Genomic DNA, 22034 nt, shown 5'->3' with positions numbered 1-22034 from the left:
TATTAAGTGTCATACTGTTTTCATGTTTAAAGATAATTAAAAGCAACTTTTGTTTAAGTAACCATTTGCTGTGGTGAATATCTATTGCTGCTGGGTTTTTGGGTCCTCTGTGCTCGTAACAGTACTCAGCCATTCTTTCAGCATCCATAGGAGACAAAGATATATTGCTAACGTATTGGACCTGAGCCCTTCTTCAAGGAAATCTCAATACCGTTTATGTTATATATATGTTAAACAAACAGTGCTGGCTGGGGAAGGAGTCCATACCAACAAAAGGTGTTATTTGATATGATAAGGGGAGAGGGGAAAATTGATCCCCTGTGAAAGGAGACAGGGAAAAGGGAGATAGAAAGAGCTGGAGGGAAGTGACAGGGGAGAGTGGGTATAATGAAAACCAAAGGAGTCTATTAATACCATCAGGTTGGAGCATGCCCTGTTGGAAGATGAGGTGTTGTTCCCCTAAGAAGGGGTGGTCTTAGTCTGCCGGTGCATGAGAACTACACACAATATGTGTGCTCTACCCAGAGTTTTATAAAGCTCCAACATTACCTCGCAGCTCTTGAACGCACTCTCCGAACTACAGAGGGACAACACACAACATGCCTCAACTCCCCTATCAGCTTGTTCCTTCTTTAAGAATTCTGCCATTAACCGTGTCCTCTGCCTTCAGACTTGATCTTCTAAAATGCATCAACTTCTCGCCCAATTCTTTATCCTGTCTCTATTGATTGAGAGGAAGAAAATTCTGTGCTGAAATATTGTATTATTGAATTGATGAGCTGTACATAATACTAAATATGATTCAATTTAGAGTATTGTGAGATAATGTATTTGGAGAGGGCAATGAATGTCTGCAAGAGTAATACTATGATAAGTTTAGAGCAGTGGTTTTCAAACTTTTTCTTTCTCCTCACATACCACTTTAACTAATCTCCATGCCATAGATGCTCGGTGATCAGTAAGGGATTACTCCCCACCATGATTACCAACCCCCCCCCCCCCACACATCTCCATCGGGCACACAGAACTCAAAACGGTCAACCAGTTAACCTACCTCGGCTGCACCATTTCATCTGATGCAAGGATCGACAAAGAGATAGACAACACTCGCCAAGGCAAATAGCGCCTTTGGAAGACTACACAAGAGTCTGGAAAAACAACCAACTGAAGAAACACACAGCGTGTACAGAGCCGTTGTCATACCCACGCTCCTGTTCGGCTCCGAATCATGGGTCCTCTACCGCCATCACCTACGGCTCCTAGAATGCTTCCATCAGCGTTGTCTCTGCTCCATCCTCAACATTCATCGGAATGACTTCATCACCAACATCGAAGTACTCGAGCTGGCAGAGTCCGCAAGCATCGAATCCACGCTGCTGAAGACCCAACTGCGCTGGGTGGGTCACATCTTCAGAATGGAGGACCATCGCCTTCCCAAGATCATGTTATATGGCGAGCTCTCCACTGGCCACCGAGACAGAGGTGCACCAAAGAAGATGTACAAGGACTGCTTAAAGAAATCTCTTGGTGCCTGCCACATTGACCACCACCAGTGGGCTGATATCGCTTCCAACCGTGCATCTTGGCGCCTCACAGTTCGGCAGGCAGCAACCTCCTTTGAAGAAGACCACAGAGTCCACCTCACTGACAAAAGACAAAGGAGGAAAAACCCAACACCCTACCCCAACCCACCAATTTTCCCTTGCAACCGCTGCAACTGTGCCTGCCTGTCCTGCATCGGACTTGACAGTCACCAACGAGCCTGCAGCAGACGTGGACATACCCCTCCATAAATCTTCGTCCGCGAAGCCAAGCCATAGAGACTTAAGGTGCTAAGAGAGTGGAAAGAAAAAGTGAAAACCTTTGTTTTAATTGTCCCCAATTGACTCATTATGTGCAGTTTCATAATTCCAAAGGAAATGACAATTTTTCTCAAGCAAAATATTTCAGTAACAATTGGGTCTAGAGCAGTGGTTCTCAACCTTCCCTTCCCACTCACGCCACCTTAAGTAATCCCTTACTAATCAGAGCACTCATGGCATAGGGATTACTTAAAATAGTATGTGAGTGGAAAGAAGTTTGAAAACCACTGCTCGAGTAGCATAAAATAGGCAAAAAATTGCAGATGATTGAAATCCAAAACAAAATTAAAAGATAACAGGCATAGCAGCATGCATGGAAAGAGATAAATAGCATTTCATATGATTGATTATTCAGCAGAAATAAATGAGAGAACAAGTGTGTATTCAGTGGAAGGTAGAGGAGTAGAAACTCTCCTGTTGAAAAGATGCAGCATTAGACTCTGTTGCAATTGTGCAGAAAGTAGGAGGAAGGCAGAGAATACAAGTGGCAGGCGACTGGAGGTGGAGGCTCACACTTATTAACTAAAAAGGGGTGCTCTGCAAAGTGCCCATTCTTGCAGTAATTTTCCCTACACAACAAAAGCCCTTTTCCTCACCATCCAAGAAAGAGAAATTGTCATAAACACAGCATTTTACCCCACTCTCTATTGCTCCTCCTTTCTGCAACTTAAAATCACCAATTTTTTTTAGTTCTAAACAAGATTCTTAATTTGAATGGATGCCTCTTGATATACTATTTTCATACAATAATAAATACCAAATAACTAAATCAAAATAAATTTTGGTTTTGAATTGACCTCAAAAACTTCACTACATTGCAACACTGGTAGCAGCTCAAACAAAAACTGACATGTAATAATACCAACATAGCAAGTAATACTCTAGTGGACAGATTGACTAATTTTGAAATTTATAACCATAGTTCAGGTCCTGCCACATTCCATTTCTGAATCATAATCATTCTTACACTATTTGTGAATAATATACACACACAATATTTTAACCTGGCAGTTCATGCGGCTTTCATACACGATTCAGTGATTTTCTTTCTCACCCCACCACCACCACTCTCAAGGGGCAATAGTAAAGAGGAGAAACAAAATAACTGAATCAAGCATGAAAATATCATGGACTGCCAGTTAAAAATCACGTGTTGCTGAGCATACAAGGTTGATAAATCTAAACACGGTGATAGAACTTTTCAAACTACAGTATTGCAACTCTGTGCTGAATTGACATTGAATCATGGATTATTTTGACTTATCCAGTGCAAGATATTTGCTATGTAGGAATTCAGTAGTCCTCAGTATGTCCAGCTAAATGCCTGCTATTCAGATAGAGCTTACTAATCACATTTCCAAATATTTTTTTTTCTACAAGCCTTCATGGTGCACGATGCATCACAGCTTTTGTTCAATACAGAACCATTCTGTACAGGATCAGAAGAAATTTCAGTGTTGTGAATGCAGCTCAGCCCATCACTCAAACAAGCCTCCCCTTCGTTAACTCTGTCTACACTTCCTGCTGCCTCAGGAAAGCACCCAAAACATTAGACCCATCCCAGTCACATTCCCTTCTCCTGTAAAGCAGCAAAGAATTTGAAAATGTGTACCGCCATATCCAAGGATGCTGTTATCAGACACTTGAATGGATCTTTCATACATAAAAGATGATCTCTTGATCTTACAAACCTTTCTCATTACAGCTTTACATGGGTTTTAATTGCACTTTTCTCTGTAACACCAGAGTCTGGACACTTTTGTTGTATTTTACACCAGCCAATGTACGTAGCATATATTTTGGTGTATAAACCAAGCCTTGAAATAAAAAAAACAAAAAAAAGAGGGTTGAGTTAGGAGTGATCTAGTGTGAAAGGCCAGACCCCCATTCCTAACCCAGGACACTGAATAGCCTATTTACTGGGATGCAAGTGTGAAAGGGGGCTATAGATCCTATTTCTTATCTCTTTTTACTCTGCTTTGTTCAGGGATTTTTGTGAGCCCTAACACAGATGACTACATAATACGAAATGGCAATCACAACCAGATGCTCAGCAACAGTCACACCATCAGTTCAAGTCAACTTGTCCTAAACACAAATTGCAGATATTGAATGATGAAAATCAGGGAAAAGAGCCACTGGATGAAGAGCAATACTCAATTGAGAGAAGCAAACAGAAATCTCAACGTAGAGAAAAAAAATCAGTCAAGCTGTAAACCGACTGGAGAAGTCACATGATGGAGTAGTGGCCGGTAGGAGAATGCAAGCCCCTCCAGAAAAGAAGAAATAAAGTGAAGAAAATACAAAGTTCAAGAAACACAAAACACAACAAATAAAAGATAAAGTTGTGGAGAAAAGAAAGAAAATGGCACCCAAGAAGGAAAAAGTAAAAACAACGGCAAAAAAAAGAAGAAAAGACGCCGGTAAAGAAAGGAGAAGGTCTTAACTGCATGAAGAAACAGGGAGCCATCGTGGAGAAAAGAGCCCGCTCCCCAAGGTTGGTGACAAACCCGCAGAGCCGCGACCTCTGACCGCTGGACTGCAAAAATAGCCAAACAGAAGTGCGCATGCGCAAACTAAGGAAAAAGAAAACATCGATGGGAGGGGGACCCAGCTGAGGAGCGAACTAACACAGCACGACCAGCTGAGGGATGCCCGACACCAGGGCTCTCGGCTGGAAGAAGAGAAAAGTGACAGGAAAGGGAGTGATAGGAAAGAGAGTGATAGGAAAGAAGAACAGCAACAGGAGGCTCAATACATGACTAGTCCAGAAGAAGAGGACCAACAGCAAGAAGCCATGCAAGAAGACGCCCAGCAAAGTGAAGCAAGCAGCTCAAGAAGAAAGCTAGAAAAGACACAGATACAAGGAAGAGAAGTAGAAGACACAAACACAGGTGCAGACACAGAAGAAGAGGAAGAAGACCAAGCTCTGCACAGAGGAATAGAAGGTAAAATAGATGGACAGTATATAGATTAAAAAAAATTTCAAGAACAAATGAGAGCATTAAAAGAATGGTTGACATTAGAATTTAGTGAAATGAGAAGTACAGAAGAAAAAGTGAGTAGAATAAAGCTGGTCCATGACAGAAATAGGGAAAGATTAGAAAATGTGGAAGAACGAGAAATGGCTGTAGAAATGGAAGTGAATGACTTAAGAAGAAAATTGGAAGACAGTGACAAAAAAGTTAGAGTCACAAGAGTTGTTAGTTCAGAAGATGGATATAATGGAAAACTATAGTAGGAGAACAGGAGTGTGGGTATGACAACGGCTCTGTATACGCTTATCTTTGTGAGGTTTTTCAGTTGGTTGTTTTTCCAGACTCTTTTGTGTAGTCTTCCAAAGGCGCTATTTGCCTTGGCGAGTCTGTTGTCTATCTCATTGTCGATCCTTGCATCTGATGAAATGGTGCAGCCGAGATAGGTAAACTGGTTGACCGTTTTGAGTTTTGTGTGCCCGATGGAGATGTGGGGGGGCTGGTAGTCATGGTGGGCATACCCACACTCCTGTTCGGCTCCGAATCATGGGTCCTCTACCGGCACCACCTACGGCTCCTAGAACGCTTCCACCAGCGTTGTCTCCGCTCCATCCTCAACATCCATTGGAGCGCTCACACCCCTAACGTCGAGGTACTCGAGATGGCAGAGGTCGACAGCATCGAGTCCACGCTGCTGAAGATCCAGCTGCGCTGGATGGGTCACGTCTCCAGAATGGAGGACCATCGCCTTCCCAAGATCGTATTATATGGCGAGCTCTCCACTGGCCACCGTGACAGAGGTGCACCAAAGAAAAGGTACAAGGACTGCCTAAAGAAATCTCTTGGTGCCTGCCACATTGACCACCGCCAGTGGGCTGATAACGCCTCAAACCGTGCATCTTGGCGCCTCACAGTTTGGCGGGCAGCAGCCTCCTTTGAAGAAGACCACAGAGCCCACCTCACTGACAAAAGGCAAAGGAGGAAAAACCCAACACCCAACCCCAACCAACCAATTTTCCCTTGCAACCGCTGCAATCGTGTCTGCCTGTCCCGCATCGGACTGGTCAGCCACAAACGAGCCTGCAGCTGACGTGGACTTTTTACCCCCTCCATAAATCTTCGTCCGCGAAGCCAAGCCAAAGAATAGTAGGAGAAACAACATAAGGATAGTGGGCCTAAAGGAAGATGAAGAAGGCACAAATGTGAAAAAAATTATAAAAGAATGGATCCCAAAGGTCCTGGGAATGCCAGAAATACAGGAAGGAATGGAAATAAAAAGGGCACACAGAACACTAGCTCAGAAACCATAGACACAACCAAAACCAAGATCCGTTTTAGTAGAATTTATAAGATACACGACAAGAGAAAATATACTGGAGAGGGCAAGGAATAAAATTAGAGAAGACAAAAAACCATTGGAATACAAGGGTCAAAAAATTTTTTTTTACCCAGATACAAGTTTTGAACTCCTAAAGAAGAGGAAGGAGTTTAACGCAGCAAAATTGATCCTATGGAAGAAAGGCTATAAATTTATGTTAAGATATCCAGCGGTGCTTAAAATATTTATCCCAGGGAGCAAAACAGACTGTTCTCGGATCCGGAGAAAGCTCGAGAAATTGCAGAACACCTGCAGGACAGAAGAAGAGATGATGTAACAAGAACGAAGAACGACGACAAACTACATATAAAGATGTAAAAATAATGTATAAATAAGAACTAAAGGGGGAAAAAAAGGGAAGAAAGGAAGTAAGGGGGGAGGGGAGAAAAATAAGAGGGTGAGCTTTGTTGTATGTGAAGATAAAAGTCTTTTCTGGAGGGGGTTGGGTGGGAGAGAATAACAGTCACTGCGAAATCAGTTGACGCTTGCAAGCGGGTTCGCAGTCAGAATGTCTCTTCATGTCTCACTGTTCGCTTTAGCAATAGAAACATTGGCAGAACTGATAAGAACAGAAAATAAAATAAAAAGGGATAAAAATAAAGGAGGAGTATAAAATCAGTTTATTTGCAGATGACATCATAATATACTTAACAGAACCAGAAATAATAATAAAAGAACTACATAAGAAATTGAAGGAATATGGAGAAATATCGGGGTACAAGATCAACGCAAATAAAAGTGAAGCGATGCCAATGAGTAATGCAGATTATACAGAAATTAAAAAAGAATCACCATTTAAATGGCAAACACAAGCAATCCGATACCTAGGTATTAGATTAGATAATAATTTAGGCCACCTATACAAAATAAATTATCAGCCATTAATGAAGAAATTACAGGAAAACTTAGACCATTGGAAAGAATTATCACTAACATTGATATGGAGGTTAAATTGCATTAAAATGAATGTCTTCCCAAGGATACAATACTTATTTAAAACGTTACCAATTTCCTTAACAGAGAAATTCTTCAATGAACTAAAGAGAATAATAAGGAAATTCTTATGGAAAGGGGGGGGGGGGGGAAACTGAGGATAGCGTTAGATAAATTAACAGAGTGGTACAAACAAGGTGATTTGCAGTTACCAAACTTTAAGAATTATTATAGAGCAGCACAATTAAGGTATTTATCAGATTTTATCAGACAAGGGAAAAACCAAATTGGACTAAGATAGAGCTAGATAAAATAGGGGACAAGGTACCGGAACATATACTTTATAAGTGGGTGCAATATAGAAGTTCACCAGTACTGCACCATCTGCTCAACATTTGGAAGAAGATTCACGTAGAAAGGAAAAAAACAAATTACCAACTACCAAAATTATTATTGACGCAAAATCAACTAATCCCTTTCACAATAGATAACCTTTCCTTTAGAGAATGGAAGAGAAAAGGGATTAAAAGAATAGAAAATTGTTTTTTGGGAAATAATTTATTATTATTTGAACAAATGGAAGTACAAATAGGGAATAACTCATGGTACAATGTTTGCATACCACCAACTGAAAACCTACTTAAAGGACAAATTGGGAAGCAGACTGAGATTACCAGAAGGAAGCAGCTTTGAATATGTGATTAAAGAAACAATGATAATAAAAAGATTTATAACAAACATGTACATCAAGCTGCAAGAGAAAGAAAATGATGAAATAAGCTATATACCCAAACAAAAGTGGGAAAAAGATTTAAACATAAAGATAAAAAATGAAATATGGGAAAAGTTATGCTCTGGAACTATGAAAAATATAATAAACTCAAGATTATGCATGATAAAGTATAATTGGTTACACAGGTTATTTATCACGCCCCAAAAGTTAAAAAAAAGAGGGATCCAACATTATCAGATGGATGTTTTAGCTCTAAGAAGGAAATGGGAACAACAGTACATGCAATTTGGGCATGTGATAAAATGAAAAAGTTTTGGGAAGATCTAAACCTGGTATTAAATAAAATCACAAAAAGCAACATACCAAAAAATCCAGAGATCTTTCTTCTAAGTAATATAAGAAGTAAAGAATTAGGCCTCAAGCTGGATGAGGCGCAAGAAAGATTTATTATGATAGCCTTAGCTGTAGCAAAAAAGTGTATAATGTCAACTTGGAAATCAGAAGAGAGCCTGAGAGTACAGCAATGGCACATTGAAATGAATAAATGTATTCCATTGGAAAAAATAACATATAATTTAATAAATAAAGTCACATTATTTGAACAAATTTGGGAACCGTACATGGAACATAACAGAGAGAGCCTACCGCGGACCTCCACCCCCTAAAATGATAAAATGATAAGACAAAATTACTTGATCCAGTGTGTAAAACTAGGTGACACAATTTTCTTGTTTATTTTCATTGTGTGATGACATTGTTTAATGGTTTTATTGTACTGTATATGTTGAACGTTTAATGGGTTTGGAGGGAGGTGGGAATGGGGGAGGGAAGGTAGGGTGGAAAAAAGGGGAGAAAATGCCACTGTGTATATTTAAGAGGGAAATGTTTGAATGTATTTTGATTGATATGGTTCACAGTGTGAAAAAATTTATTTATTTTTTTTTAAAGCTGCAAACCAACTTTAAGGAGCAAGGCAATGCTGCATCTATTGGCCCTATTGATCTATTTTTGCACTGCTGGTACTGCAGCCTTACACAAGATATTTACGATGCCATAAACTGATCTTTATGGTCACATGCAAAATATATGAAATCAAACCAATAAGAGTCATCTCATGAAATCTCACGCGATATCTAGTTAAAAGAGTTAGAGAGTAATCGTTGTACAACACATTAACAGGCCAGTGGCCAACGATTTCAATTCCACATTCCATTGCCACACTAATAAGTCCGTCCATGGGTCCATGTTAATGCCACCCAGAAACTGGAGTGTTGAAGTTTGCATTTTTATGATGTCCAAATATTACAGTTATGAGAAAAAGAACCACTAATTTTGTTTTTTTTCTATTAAATACAGGATTCTCTAGCTTTAAAACTTGTGTAAGAAAAACCAACATGTTCACTCAAAACAGACAAGCTAAATTAGAATTTAAATGAACTATTCAAAGCCATCATCCCAAACTAAATCGACCTTTGGCTGACAATTTAAAAGCACACTAAAATATGCTTGCTCTAAACAAGATTACAAAGGTGTTAATGCCCCACCAATTCTACCCAAAACTGGCTTAAAAGCACGACATGAAACAAAGCCCTCTCATGCAAAGAAAAAGCCCTACTGTAAAAGCGGGAGGTTTTCTGCCCTTACGTCAGAAGACTTACCTTCTTGAATGCGCTATAGCCAGCTCCAAGGTGCCGATTCCAATCATTCTCAGGGAAGGATAATCGCTCCGCCACCTCATGAATGTATAGCCACTGAATGCAGCTGGTAAGGGGAAAGCCGATGACGCTGTCAGCCCACGACCCATTTCCGCACTCACCCCTCTCCCGCCATGACCCCCTCAAGGCAGGGGTGGCTCGTGGGACAGGGCCAGCCGGCGGGGGCCATGAAAGCCCCACCAGCCACTCTGACAGATCACCGGCTGCTCTCTGCAGCTCAAAATGCAGCAGAGCAATGGCCGTCTTCCCTGCCCATAATCCCCCAGCACTTGAAACTGTGCAGCTGAAACTGTTCTAGAAAACACAGTGGTTCCAGCTGCATAAGCGATTATGGGTAGGGAAGACAGCCATTGTTCTGCCGCGTATTTATGATGGGTGGCGCTACGGCACCAGTCACCCTGCCTCCATCGGCTCTGGAGGACGCTAGGAGGCACCACTCGACATGAACCTTGTACTGCTGTCATAAATCTCGTTGTATAACTTGTACAATGACAATAAAAAGCTATTTGATTTGATTTGATTTGAATGCAGCGCAGGTGCAGCCTTTTAGGCAAGTTTTATGTTTTCCCTCTGACCTTGTAGCCGATCTGGCATGAAAGGGTCTACAGTTCTGCATTGTTCATGAGTACTCGCGATCATGGTGGAAGCGCTTTCCATTCATAACTTGCCACGCAGCCGGCAGCTGATTACAGTATCTGTCAAACCACACAATAGCCGCCAATAACCACAGGACTCACACACCAGCACTAAGGTGCCAGCAAGGTTCTGTTCTGATCATATCTCATTCTTGGTTTCCTTCCCCCTTGTAAATATTGAATAGTTTGATATTAGACTGATAATTTACATGTGTTAATTAAAAGAGTGGGGATGTTGAAGTGGATTAGAAGTGACCCTCCCAGAAAGCAATTAATTTGTAATGCAAGAACTGAAATCTATTCAAGTTGACTTGTTTGACATCAATCATTTCCATTTCTTAGGAAAGTACATCCTAGGATGTGTTAAGACACAAAACAGTGTACCTCAAACAAATTCAAGCAGATATGCTTATCAATTTGTAAGAGTTTGATCAAAATTGCCTTAAATATTGTAATGGTTCACTATACCTTCGAAATGAGGTTCACTAATAGTATTAGTGAGGTAACCTTGTCTACCTAACGCTAATACTACTTATTCCTGCTGGCTCGACTCGAATAAAATATGTGTCTTGAATTTTGTGGTTCTGCTGTTTACTTTTGTACCTGCACAGGCAGCATGGTTATTACATTGGCCACAAGGACACTGGAACATCGAACAGAGTTGAAGTGCACCTATGGGACCCTTCAGCCTGAACTTCTTCACTGTTCCTAGGGAGCACTGTGATCCCTCATGAGGTTGATCTGGTTCCCTGTGCTGAGAGACAGTACCAAGCAGAGAACCCAAGGCAATTCAACCTTAAACAAGGTTAAAAAAAAGACTACCTTCTGCACCTTGAACAGGCTTCTTTAACTCTCAGAGGCTAGGTATGGTGAAAGGGTACAATCTGAGACTCAGACAGATTTCGGTTACAGGATTGACCTGAATTGAAAATTTATACTTTCAGCATCAGGTTAACTTTTTAGCCTAGATAAAAATTTACCAGGACATCTGATTTTGGCATCAGGTTACTTTGGTAGCTTTGGCAAAAATTGCCTGCTAAGTAGGGGGACATTTGGCAGTGTTCTCTCAGAGAGGTATGTCAGAGGACATATAATAATACCATCTAATACCTAGAGAACTTGTTTAAGTGCTGGTTATCACGTTGCTTGTAAGCCTGGAGGAAAGTTTTACTGGATAACGTGGGCTAGTACCATCTGACACTCAGATAACTGACTATTCGGCCATCAAGTTAAGATATTAACCTGGAAGAAAATTTAATTCGGCATGACAAACAGGAAAGACAGAGCACAAAAACACAAGATGAGGAATAATTTAAAGCACCATAAGAATAATGCACCCAGGCCAACATGTCAGACATAACTACCCCTCCACCCAACAGCCCCACCACACTCAGACACAAAAGGAGAACAAAAAGAAAAAGGGAAAGAATGGTATGGGGTAACAGCCAAAATGTGCCCCAAGCAAGGACGTAAATAGGAGAAGGATTAATAGCCCACCTCAGACTGAACCTAATGATAGCTGCTTCAAGTTTGGGGAAGAGGACATTGGCATGGGGATTGCACTGCTAAAGACAACTATGTGAAGGTCCCACAAGGCAGGAAAGTCCACATGTGAGAAATAAAATAATGAAGTTTGGGTTTCCATACATGTCTGGTATATCAACCCTGATCCTTAATTGGGAACCAAAGTGAAGCTAATAATGATTGGCAGCTCTATCGCCCCTGTGCAGTATTTGTTTTTATAAATTCTGACATTAAACTTTTCTCCAGGAGTTACCAAAACTAACCATTTGAAAGAGCTACAGATCAAGCTAGAAGGTGCTAAATGGAGGCTTCCAAGTGTCAAAACAGAAGTCCTGTAGAAGGCATTACTCAATTATGATCAACATTTAAATAAAAATTAAATGGAATAATTAAAGATCACAAATAGTTAAAATTTAACTATATTTGACCAGCACTAACTACAAAATGTTAAACTGAATTATCATTTCAAATTAAAAACCTGGTAGCTACCATTAAAATATTAGCAAGCATGAGAAAAAAAACAAGTGCACAATTTGTAAGTGTGCGAAAATACAGAGGCGACGACTTATAAAAAACGAACATGAGCAGATCGCAACAGGGTGAAAATATATCAAGTTCTGTCCACTTCACTTATTCTCTCCTCCCCAGATTCCCCACCTTTGAGAAAAAGAGACTGGTAACTGAATTAACCCTTGTTGTTCTGCTAATCTGTATGTGCACATTAGGAGTATTTTAAGTGCTGTTTTATTCCCGTTGACCCCACATTAAATTTTCTACTTGACATAATTCAAAGATAAAATGTTATTGACAAAAGCAGGCTAGCAACTAGCAGATCTAAAAATGCATGCAAAGAATTTTTTTAATTAAAAAACAAAGAAGTCATTTATCATTGCCCATTTTTCATACATTACTTCATCATGTTAGAAGGGGCAGCACTATTGACTGATCCATTTTTTTCCATTTTATTGCGTTCAGAAGATTAATTATTAGAACTCTTTTTCAAATGGACTCCTTGAATAGGTGAGAAATTTCATGTTAATGATCTGGAGCAAGAATGTCTCTTCATGACTCTGGCTAATTACTTACCAGCCTGCAAACTTGCAGGCTTTTATCTCTGGAGATTAGCGAGAGGTACTTGTCAGTGGTCAACATAGTCAGGACAGTGCATCAAAAACAATTAAAATTGAAAAGAATTTAAAGTAGATTTAGGAAACAAATTATCACAAATAAACTGGAATTCAATAGAACCATTTCCTGAATAAAGAATTTTAAAATATAAAGTTGAGATGAATTGCAAGCTCACAGTAGAGAAAATGAAGTTTAAGGAAGATGTGAAGATCAAATATTTTTATGCTGAGAGAAATAGGTACCTGGAACAATCTGCTTGGAGCAATGATAGAAACAGATAAAATTAAAAAACATTTAAGAGGCTTCTAGGTAGCCAAATGAATATGAAGGGATGTCTATCATGTTTAGGCAACAGAGCTTAAGTTTGATTTGCACATTAGGTCTGGCACAGACACAAAGGGTTGAAAAGACTGTTCCTGTGCTGTGCTATTCTATGAATAATTTTAAGGGGAAGTGAACTAAGCAGCAAAAACAAAAGAGAACTATTGAAAGGTGTCTAAAGTGAAAACAAGTTTGGCTGGAGGCTGCTGGAAAGGACTACAAATACCAGCACTGAGTAAATAACAAGTTTTTGTCTTAAATGCTATGTCATTTTAAATTATTTTTAGAAGCTGGATGAGAGGTAGAATCACAGCACCACCACAGTTCTGAAAAAGGTCACCTGTAAATCAGAGGAACAACACCTCATCTTCCGAATGGCCACCTTCCAATCAGATGACATTAGGACAACTTACACTTGATTGTTTTTAATTTCAAATCTAACTGCATGCTATACCATTTGATAGTTCAAAAGTTTTTGCAAGAAATACCTTTGAGTAAAATACCCCAAATAAGAAGGGATTGAGCAATACACGCGACATAAAATTTGTTGTGAAAACAATGTTTCAAAATCCTTACTGCAGTGTACATTTTACCTTTGCTTCAACTCAGAATATTCAATTTTAAACCACCCTTGTTTTTGTTAAAAAACACATTTTCTTTAAGCTGAGGACTCTTTAAACTCAATCGTAAGTTAACCTAGTGTTACTGTAAACAATGAAAGGAAATGCAATCAATAAATGGTTAAATCGAAAATTAACAAGGAATGCCTGAATATTTCCATTCCATTGAAATGCAGCAACTCCCCAACAGACAAGATATCCAAGTGATGGATGGTTTCTAGTCAAATGGGACAGTGAGAAATTTTAAAAGCTGCTTTCTTTTGCCTGATAGTTGACGGACCAGCTTTGTCAGACATGTAACTTGTGCACTTACAACAGAGGCACTGAGAAACAAATAATGGGAATAGAGTTATAAATTATGCTGGGCGGCCAAACAGATGTACAGTACCTGATAACTTTGTCATTTGATCATGTGCACAATGACCGCCACATTGGAAAGGAGGGAATGATAAATGATACTGTAAATACCTTGCTACAGATATGGCGGCATCCAAAATTTTAGTGAAGCGACAAAAAAAGACAAAGAAATACTTCATGCTAATAAGCCAGTCTCGGAAAAGGGATATCATGCCAGCAGAGACATACCTCTTGCCAGGAGGCCATTTTTCATGTTTATAATTAGCCATCTTTCACGTTTATAATCTGTTTACTAAATTATCATGAGTGCAGTGCTGTAAATATTGCTGCTTTGATTGTTAAGAAGGTACTGCTTTGACCTTAGTTTAAAATTTTGTTAAGGGAAATAATTCACTGCTTATGGACTACCTGACCCACTGAACTCAGATAATGTAAATGAGATAAATAAAGAATTTAATAAGTAATTTGGGATCCTGCAATGTTTCCACTACTTCTATCAAACCTAGACAGCAGGAATAGTGGAGTGCATGAATAGAACATTTAAAAAAATTTAACTGGCTAAAAAAAAATTGCAACCCCTGGCATCATTCAAAACGTGGGTGACACTGCAGGCTACAGAAGTGGTCCAAGGACTGCCAATATAAGATCACCTTGGGAAGCAAAGCCCGCACTGCCAGTAGGGATGGATTTATTATCATTAGGTGATAACATGAGCAAATATCTGAGAAATCAAACTAAGACTTTTTCGAGCAGAGCATTCACAGATGCATCAAGGCCACCTAAAGGAGAGTGATCCAACAGATCAAAGTAATGAGTTTCCTAACATCAAACCTTAAAATTACACCCTCATATAGAATCGGGATTGGAAGAAATTGTGAACTCAGTGGAAAGGGCATTTTCCAGGTGCTGTTAAGCAACAATAACTGCAGTAAAGCTTGAAAGATAGCCTCAATGAATGCACCAAACAGACTGAAGAAAAAAGACTCACCTAAAAACCTAAAGACTTTTTATTCTAACAGAATGAGGAAGAAAAGGGGTCAACCTGCAACATGAGAACTTTATTGCTATGACTTTTTGGTCGCCGGGATATTTGAACTGAATACCCGAGTTGTGAGTGAAAAGATTAATTTTGGGTGACAGTTTAATACCTTTTCAAATGTATCTTAATTATATGTTAACAAAATGAATGTTTAAAACTGTTTAATCTATCCCCATATTCTACCAACCCAATGGGAGGTATTTCTTCCCCCCCCCCCCCCCCCACCCCCCAAGACCCAGCTCCTACCCCATATGGGAAGTGGAATGGATTTTTAAGACTAAACAGATCACAGACAAGTGAAAGTAAGAAGATAAACATATGGAGGACAGTAGAGTATAACATAATATCTTTTATTAAATGGTACCTATAGTTATAGAACCATACTGAAGCTGGGAGAAAGTTGATGAAAAACTTTTAATGCATACAAGGAGACATTATTTTGACATAAGACATATTCACGGCTGATTACCAATTAGATGTGGTCCTGTTAATTGGGATATGTGGTTCTCCTATGCCTCATGTACAGAAGCTACTCTAATACCATGATTAGCCAGAGGTAACCAAGTTCAGGACGAAGAGAGGTATCTCTAAGATGGAGCAGGCCTTAATGATTCTGTTCCCTTTCGATGCTTCAAGAAAGGCATCCTAAGAGCTGATTCACCAACTCAGCGTTGGGGCTATTGGCTAATGAAATAGTTAAGGGGCTCCAAGTGGCAGGGAAGATGGTTTCTCAACTGTTAGCGGAGATAGTTGTCATCTGTACTGTGACAATCCAGAACTGAATGGACCCCAATTTTATTCTGGCTCATTAGGGGGAGACCTGTAAAATTAGAGGTCAAAATTACAGTATACATAGCTTGACGATATCACTTAATAGGTGAACAGGACTTGCATGAAATTTGTGCGAAATGCCTGACTGCACCTAGCCCTTTGCACAATGCTTTGGCACTGGATGAAAAATGTATTATGTTCAAGCTACCCTTGTAGATATACTGTTTTTATGCTGTCCAGAGACTTTTTTAGTTATCATATTCATGATTCAAAAGGAAGGTATGTTGATGTTTGTATTTTTATGATGTCCAGACATTAGTTATGAGAAAAAGCACCACTTTTTAAAAAAATTAAATTCAGAATTCTCTAGCTTTAAAAACCAATGTAAAGGGAAAAAAAAACACATGTTCACTCAAAACAGGCACTGGGCTTTTTCCAGACAAGCTAAATTAGCATTTAAATAAACTATTTAATAGCCATCCCCAAAACCCCCAGACTAAACTGACTTTTGGCTGACAATTTAAAAGCACACTAAAATATGCTTTATTCTTGAACAAGATTACAAAGGTGTTAATTAATGGCCCACTGATTCTACCCAAAACTGGCTTAACAGCACTACATGAAAAGCCATTCACAGTTACACTTTGTTCATGAGTAGTCGCGATCACACTGAAAGCGCTTTCCATTCATCAATAACTTCCTGCGCACCCGCCAGCTGATTACATTATCATGCCAAACCGCAGGGCTCACACACCAGCACCAAGGTGCCAACAAGGTTCTGTTCTGATCATACCTCATTCTTGAAGCTTCCTTCCCCCTTGTAAATTATCAGTCTAATAGTAAAATCAAACTATTCAATATTTACATGTGTTAATTAAAAGCATACAGAGTGTGAATGAGTGGATTAGAAGTGACCCTTCCAGATCGCAACTAATTTGTATATAAGAACTGAAATCTATTCGAGTTGACTTGTTCATGTGAACCACTTGTTTGACATCATTTCCATTCCTTAGGAAATTACACCCAGAGATATGTTAAGACATAAAACAATGTACCTCAAACAAATTCAAGGAGATATGCTAGATTGTCAGATTAAAAAGTGCCTTAAATATTATACTAGTTCATTGTACTTTCAAATGAGGGTCACTAGTATTAGTGAAGTGACCTTGTCTACCTAATACTATTTGTTTCTGTCAGCGTTACTCAAATAAAATCTGTATCTTGAATTTTGTGGTTCTGCTTTGTACTTTTGTACCTTCAGTCAGCAAGGTTATTACAGTAGGAAGAACGCCTTACATACCATCTTGGCAGTTTCCAATTAAATGGCATCAATATCGACCTCCAATTTCCATCAATCCCTTTCCCTAGTCTCTGTCAGTCCCCACCCCTTCCTTTCTTTCTTTCCCTTATCAGCGCTATCTTTCTTAGTCCTCTGCCCTCTCCCCATCACTTCTCAGATTCTTTCTCTTCTACTCTCTCACCTGTATCCACCTGTTACCTCTTATCTTTTCTTCATCTTTTTAAATTCCAGCATCTACTTGAAGAGGGCTCAGTCCTCAGTCACCTTTCTACAAATGCTGCTTAACCAACCGAGTTTCTCCACCACTTTTGTGTTCCGCAGGCCACTCTTATTTTCATGTACAGGTAGTCCTCTACTTTGGACCATAATTGGGACCAAAGGATTGGTCATAACTCAGATTGGTCGCAAGACAGATTTGCATTTCTTAATGAGGTATTAAAGCAATTTTTTTCCAAAATCATTTTCCAACAAATGAACCTTTAATGAAGAATCTCAGCATATGTACATTATATTTTTTTAAATTTTGGTCATACGTGCAGGTGGACATAACTCACATTGAAGACTACCTGTATTCAATTTAAAAATAGCCAAAAAATTATGAGAACTTATTCAAGGGACCGAAACGTCTATTCCTATTCACATTATCCTAGAACAACAAATTCCATGTTTTAATTTGTTTTAAATTGTTTCTCAAGACAAGGTTAGTAATTTTTAAAATTGTTTTCAGAATATAGAATTCAAATATGTTCATGGCCTTTTACACTCATTAAATAGTTTAATATCAGGATTCTAATGCAGGTAGCAATGAAAAGCTGGAGGGATGCAGGTGGTCAGGCAGCATCCAGAATGTCTTGAATAAAAGTCTGACCCAAAGCATTGACTGTCCATATTCATAGATGCTGCTCCCCAACTCCCTCCAGCTTATTGTTTGCTCAGAATTTCAACATTGCAGTTTTCATGCTTCCCTACACCCACCTTTTCTTCAAATCATAAAGTTCAAGAACTTGGCAAATACAAGTTTTACAATAATGAAGAAAGTGGGCTAATTAATAATTGATGCTACCAACAACCTTGGATTTACTCAGTAATGCCATTACTCACCCAGCCTTCTGTTTTCCAACTACAGTAAAAACTCCAATTATTTGGTTTGCCTTTCCCACTCTACTCTTACGAGCCCAAAGGACTCAAAAAACAGCTGCAAGAGAAATTCACCAAGACAATGGCTACTTAAACAAAACTGGTTTTATTCTCTCAATACATACATAATAAGATTAATACTATTGTGACAAATTAGGTTATATTTTATATTGTATATAGGTATGTTTTAAGGGAGATAAATTGAGGCAGGTTTTTTTAATGTAGGTCACATACAAACATTTCAAAACTGATCTCATTTAAAATGCCAGAACTCTGCTTGAGCCAGACAGCCCAGGATCCAGGTGCCTTTGCAAAAACTTTGAAGGATGCCTGTAAAGACTTCACAAGTAGGTGTTAATTGGATATGCTGGATTATTGTTTTGGAAAGCAACAGATGAATGAACTCAGAAGATTAGGTCCGGAGCCACAGTCTGTCTGAGTGCAGTTGACTGTTCTTGATTTTCTCTGTTGGCGGGGCGGGGGGGGGGGGGGGGGGGGTGGGGAGAAGATTGTGGTCCATACAACTGGCTGCATAATGTTTCACTTGAAATAAGGGAAACAAAAAGGAACTCTGTGATGATCTGAAAGAAAGAGGTTATCATCTGGAAAACTCTGATGGGGCAAGTTTCTTCGGCAAGACATTGAAGTGCCTGTTCAGAAGGAATCAGTTGTATGTGTCCAACGAGCAATAAATCTCTTTGAAAACCAACAAGAACCTTCCTGAGCAGTAACCATTTACCTTTCAAGCATCAAAGCCTGGTGAAATTGATAAATGTTAAATTCTGTGCACAGTATAAGAATTGCCTGATACCAGTGAACTTGGAGGAGTGAGAAGTGATATTGAACCATGAATCAAAGAACTTTTCTGAACTTACATACACATGCACTTAGAAGTAAAAGGGGGTTAAGTTAATAGTAATAAGTTAAAGTTTGATCCTGTTTTCATGTTTAAAGATAATTAAAAGCAACTTTTGTTAAAGTAACCATTTGTCTTGGTCAATATCTATTGCTGCTGGGTTTTGGAACTCTGAGCCCATAACACTATTACCTTAGCTTTACCCACTTCTAATTCTAAGCACACATGTATGTAATGTCTGTGTTCAGGAAAGTTATTTTTCACTGTCCAATCATTCACTTTTCACTTCTCCAAGTTTATTGGTGTCAGGCAATCTTCCATACTGTGTACAGAATTAATCACTAGGGTCTGATGTTTTAATTGAAGTTGTTACTGCTCAAGAAGGTCTTTGTTGGTTTCAGAGAGATATTTGTTGTTTGTTGGACACACAAACTGATCTCCTTCAATCAGCAACTGAAGTGTCTTACCGAAGAAACTTGCCTCCTCTTGCCTTTTTTCCACCTAAAGATAACCTTGTCTTCCAGGTTACCACAAGGAGTTTTTTTTTCCCCATTCCAGGAGAAACACAATAACCAGCCACAACCTCTGTAACTGACTATAGACATTTAGAATAGGCTGAACTCAGAACCAAAAACAAGTCTTGAAATGGGGTCTTGCAACAGATCTGCCAACTTGCAATCTTCACCACAAATTGTTGCAAAAAAAAACTCTGACAAACAATGGATGTTTTTTCTCTGTTTGCAAAACCACATGGGTGGCCCCTCCAAGGACAACAAATTTCAACCAGACATTTAAAACTCTGACACCAGATTAAAAGCAAAAGAGTTCTCAGTTCTTGAACCTGGACTCTGTTCAAACATGCCGGTCCATTAACACCTACTTCTGAAACTCTCACAAGCACTTCCATTGCCTCTTCAAAGCCAACTATAGACACAAAGTCTACCCTTACATAGCTCTTACATTGCAAATGAGATGTTTATTTGTGAAATGTGACCCAACAACTAAACCTCAATTTTATTAACATTCTATAACACTAGGGCCCAAAGCAAGACCTCAATCCTCACCATGCTCATATGTACTAGTCTGCAATGATACTCACCCTTATGCCTGCTTCTCAAGTATGTACTATCAGCAACAGGTTCTTTTTTATAAAGGTACAACAAATGATGCCTTCACAAAACCCTATGTCCACTCACTGGTAGGTCAAATAAACCAAATTTCAGAATAAGATCTCATCATTAAGGCACTTAATTACACAGTTCTAATAAACAAGCCACAACTTTGCCAAAACTTACACTCTACTGAAACAATGTTCAATTCTGACCTCTATTGTGGCAGGAAATTACCAAATTGACAGGAAATAATTCAAGGAGAACTTCAAAGCCTGCTTGAAAAATTGTAATATCCCCAAAAGCATGGCTGAAGTCAAAAAAGTACATTTGAACTGAAATTGAGATCTTTAGATCCCTTAAAAAAGATACTCAAAAACTTGTGTAACCAATTGCAGGAGATGACAAACTACCCACTACTCAAACATCTCTTGCCCCACTTATTTCAATTTGCTTTCAAGGGTTGGTGGGGAAGATACCTTTTTTGATTTTCACTGCGAATGCAGGATTTTGTCTCTACAAGGATTGTGTGGTGGCTTGTCCAACTGATAATTGTTCTGGACAGATGCATCCATGACAGTAGATTGACGAGGATGAGTTCATATTGGCTTCACACATCTGACAGACTCAATCTAGCACCAATGTCCTTTTGAATTCAGTCAGTAGTGAAGTTAGATTTTATTGATTAGTAAGGCTATCAAGGGTTATGGGGAAGGCAGAAGGGGATTTGAAAGGAAAAATACATCAGCTGTAATATGAATGGCAGAGAACACTCAATCAACCGAATGGCTTAGAACATACGAACTTAAGAAATATGAACACCTGACTTCATCTCCACCTACCCTGCCTTTTCCCCATATCCCTCAATTCCCCTAATGTGTAAAAATCTCTCCAAACTGGTCTTCAATATATTACTAATGTAGCCTCCTCTGCTTCAGTTGCCAGCAAATTCCATAAATTCACCACCCTCTCGGAAAAGCAGTTCCTCCTTTTCCCCATCTTAAATCTCCTACCCTGAATCTTGAGGCTATGTCCCCTAGTTCTAGTCTCCCCATCAATAGAAATATCTCAACTCCTCTTATCCATGCCTTTCATTATTTTATGTTTCTAGAAATCCCATCTCGTTCTAAATTCCAGCAAGTTCAGTTCCAGATGACTCCGCAACTCTATGCCACTGTGCTGCCACCTTTGCTGTGATTGCCCAGCTGATGGGATAAAACATACCTTGGGACGGAAATGGTGGTTTATGGTACTGCAAGATTAAATTCCACGAGTGTGGCTAGGTCACGTTATAGCCTATGATAGTCTGTAGATTCCAAATTGGCCTCAGCCTCCTCAGAACAAGCCATCAGGCGAGATTGCCCAGGAAGAAAAGGCAACAACTCATCTGAATAAATTGCTTTTGAACTGAGTATGGCCAATGCAAAAATCAATGTAAAAATAAAACTGAGTGTTAAAAGTTTTTAAAAAGAGATTGGCAAGAGATCAATGAATCAGTTTCCAGCTGACTAATGGCTAGAGTTGGTAGAAACGAGGAGAGAAAACACTTGGAACTGCACAGAGCAGAGAAAGGACTTATCTCGAGATCAGGTCATGAATGCGGAAAACCGCGCTTTTCACGCTACATCTTTGGACTGCAAT

At 39.2% G+C, this 22034-nt stretch overlaps 1 protein-coding gene across 1 annotated transcript in view; it reads right to left on the bottom strand.

Annotated features, from left to right (window-relative positions):
* The window catches only part of garem (GRB2 associated, regulator of MAPK1), a 119832-nt gene that overhangs the window by 96936 nt on the left and 862 nt on the right, over positions 1-22034 (bottom strand). The gene's annotated exons all lie outside the window — the stretch shown is intronic.

Source organism: Narcine bancroftii, chromosome 2 (assembly GCF_036971445.1).
Source record: "Narcine bancroftii isolate sNarBan1 chromosome 2, sNarBan1.hap1, whole genome shotgun sequence".
Taxonomy (NCBI): Eukaryota; Metazoa; Chordata; class Chondrichthyes; order Torpediniformes; family Narcinidae; genus Narcine; species Narcine bancroftii.
This window is presented reverse-complemented; position numbering and strand designations above follow the sequence as displayed.